A 3,602-nucleotide genomic window follows, 5' to 3' on the forward strand; every position below is an offset into this window, starting at 1 on the left:
ATGAACTGAGCATATCCACGTGTTCCACGTGCATACAGTCCACGTGTTCCACATGCATACAGGTGTCCTTAAGGGCATTAAAAAAAAAGCATCATTCCCTAGAACTGGAGTTACAATTGGTGCATGTGTGCATGCCTGCGTGTGTTAGAAACCAAACGTGGGACCTCTATAAGAGCAGCAAGCATTCTTAGCCACTAAGCCATCTCTCTAACCCCTTTCCCACTTCTTTTTGATGTTCCACTGACAAGTCTAGGCAGTCATGATTCTACCCCCAGAGTCTTCCCACGGAGGCACTGACTAACCCAACATAAAAGACCTGGTGATGCTGTTTTTTGGAGATTTCCAGTAAACATATGGGTGCTTATTCATCACAGAGAGATTAGTAGGTCAGCAATCCCCTTTATGGAGTCTTCCTTTTATAATGCCTGGTTGTTGTTGTTGTTGTTTTCAGTGTTAGAGATTAAACCCCGTTTCATGCATGCTAAGAAGGTGCTCAGCTAATGAATCATACCATAGCCCTTAGTACCTATTCTTTCTCTTCTTTCTTTTCTTTCTCTCTTCCTTTCTTTTCCTCTTCCTTCCTTTCTTTCTTTCTTTCTTCCTTCCTCTCTTTCTTTCTTTCCTTCTTTCTTTCTCTCCCTTTCTTCCTTTCTTTCTTCCTTCCTCTCTTTCTTTCTTTCTTTCTTTTTTAAATCTTTTTTTTTAAAGATTTATTTATTTATTGTATGTAAGTACACTGTAGCTGTCTTCAGACACCTGAGAAGAGAACATCAGATCTCATTACAGATGGTTGTGAGCCACCATGTGGTTGCTGGGATTTGAACTCAGGACCTTCGGAAGAGCAGTCAGTGCTCTTAACCACTGAGCCATCTCTCCAGCCTTTCTTTCTCTCTCTCTCTTTCTTTCTTCCTTTCTTTCTTCCTTTCTTTCTTCCTTCCTTTCTTTCTTTCTTTCTTTCTAATAGAACAGCAAACACCTTTATTACATGAGCTATGAATGACAGTTTATTTGCCTTTCCGGGCTTTGATCTTCCGCAGACAGAACTCCACTCCCTGACTCTGAGCACATAGCCATCTGCTCTGCCGCGCTGGCCTTGTCTTGAGGCAATGCAGGCGAGAGAGAAGCTTGACCTGCCAGAACTGCTCCTCCAGAAGACTGCTGATTTTGGCATCCTTTTTCCTTTCGTATTTGTTTTGAATTTTCTTTGTTCGTTTTTTGTTTAAAATCTCTTCCTCCTCAGGAGTCAGCTTGGCCCCCTTCTTGCGGCCCAGGGGCAGTGCGAAGTGAGACTCGTACCACCACTGCAGGTACGGTGTGCTGTCAATGAGCCCAATGCTGTTCTTCACCAGGGTCTTGGTGCGGACAAGCTCGTTATTGGATGCATTGTAGACAACATCAGTGATCCTTATTTTGCGAGTACAACACTCAGAGAGCCCCAGGAAAAGTTCCCCACATCCAGTCTCAGGGCATGGTACTTCTTACTGTCTCTTCCAACTTGGACCGTGTGTATGCAGCGAGAGCCAATCTTAGTGTTGGCAGCAGGCCGTCCCAGCTCATACATCCGCTTCTTGTGGTAAGGCTTTCTCTTAGCCCCGTCTTGCAGCGCTTGTACCAGTTGTCCCAAGAGACTCCCATCGTTCAGAGCTGGCTGGAAAGAGGAAGCCACCTTATTCTCTAATATTCATAATTAATGACAGCCAGATAATTGAGGAAAGCCAATAAACAAAAAGACAAAGGTAAACACAGATAAACGGACAAAAATGAGCTCAGTGGAGACAGAGACAAATGGTGATAACCTAGCCATGGTGGTTCACACCTGTAATCCCAGGACTGGAAAGCTTGTGGTAGGAGGATCACAAGTTCAAAGCCAGCCTGGTATGTACAGCAAGATGAGGTACTGACTCCAACAGAAACAATAAAAAGTGAGACAAAATTTTACACAACACGACTGGAGAGATCGCTCAGTGGGTAAGAGCACTGACTGCTCTTCTGAAGGTTATGAGTTCAAATCCCAGCAACCACATGGTGACTTAAACCACTCATAAAGAGATCTGACACCCTTTTCTGGTGTGTCTGAAGTCAGCTACAGCGTACTTATATATAAAATAAATAAATAAATAAATAAATAAATAAACCTTTGAGCTAGAGCAAGCAGATTCTGAGCCATCAGAGTTGACCAGAGCAAGCAGAGGTCCTAAAACATTCAATTTCCAGCAACCACATGAAGGCTCACAACCATCTGTACAGTTATAGTGTATTCATATATATAAAATAAATAAATAAATCTTTAAAACAAAACAAAACTTTTTTTTTGTTTTTTTGTTTTTTGAGACAGGGTTTCTCTGTATAGCCCTGGCTGTTCTGGAACTCACTTTGTAGACCAGGCTGGCCTCGAACTCAGAAATCCTCCTGCCTCTGTCTCCTCCAAGTGCTGGGATTAAAGGTGTGGGCCACCATCATCCGGCAAAACAAAACATTTTAAGCCAGGCAGTGATGGCACATGCCCCTTAATCCCAGCACTTGGGAGGCAGAGGCAGGCAGATCTCTGAGACTTAAGGCCATCCTGGTCTACAGAGTGAGTTCCAGGACAGCCAGGGTGACACAGAGAAACCCTGTCTCAAAAAAAAAAAAAAAAAAAAAAAAAAAAAAAAACCCAAAACCCCAAAAACAACAAAAAACAAAACAAACAAAAAAACAAACAAACAAAAAACCTTTAAAAAAAAGGCATTTTATACACCAAATGAAGTTCTCAAATGAGAAATATTCAGGAAATACCAAACAGTTCTTGGAAGTTGAAAAGCTCCTCAGAATCTGGAGCATGATTTTCCCTTAACAGTTGGAAAGAAGAGAGTTGTTTCCAGGAGGGGAAGGTAAAATGAACATGAAGACATATCTTGTAGTGAAATAACTCAAGCCCCTTGTTAAAACAAACTCAACATGAAGCCCAGTGTGGTGGCACATGACTACCTAGGCTACCTAGTGAGGCTGTCTCTCCCTAGGTAAAACAAACAAAACAAAACAAAACAAAACACATTTTGAGTGGAGAAGGCCTATATTAATAATGATCAATACTTGATCAGCTTTAACTATGAGCCAGATATGACTTTGAGCACAAAATTTGGATTATCTCATTATATCTTCACAGCAGCAGAATGAATGCTGGCCCAGGAATGGCCAGGCTGAGACAGATCATACAGCTGGAGGTACTCTGTGTTCCCACAGAGGAGGAATGGATTCAGATATCATACTGATGAAATTAGACACAAAGCAGGAGGCATGGAGAAATGTACTATAAGCCCAGTGACAGCACCTGTGTCTAAGGCTCCCAAGCAGATGACCTTAAGAGGACAGAGTACATGGCTGCTTTCAGGTTTAATTGTGCTTATCTGGAAACTTGGCAAAGGTTTTTCACTGGTATGTTGGGGCTCGCAGTCTCTAAAGGAGAGAGGATTAGGCCACTAAAGGGAGCACTTCCTATTGGTTTAGGGGCAAGAGGAGTCAAGAGTCTTCATTGCTCCAACTCAAGCCAGGGTCCATAAAGCAGTAGACAAAGATTCAATAAACTTCCAGGAAGGAAACAGTCACATAAAGATGAATCAGGA

General features: G+C 42.4%; 1 pseudogene; it reads right to left on the reverse strand.

Moving 5' to 3' along the window:
• Positions 1-1,004: 1,004 nt before the first annotated feature.
• Positions 1,005-1,635, reverse strand: LOC116098212 (annotated as a pseudogene).
• Between the last annotated feature and the right edge of the window lie 1,967 nt (positions 1,636-3,602).

This window comes from Mastomys coucha, unplaced genomic scaffold (assembly GCF_008632895.1).
Source record: "Mastomys coucha isolate ucsf_1 unplaced genomic scaffold, UCSF_Mcou_1 pScaffold20, whole genome shotgun sequence".
In the NCBI taxonomy this organism is placed as follows: domain Eukaryota; kingdom Metazoa; phylum Chordata; class Mammalia; order Rodentia; family Muridae; genus Mastomys; species Mastomys coucha.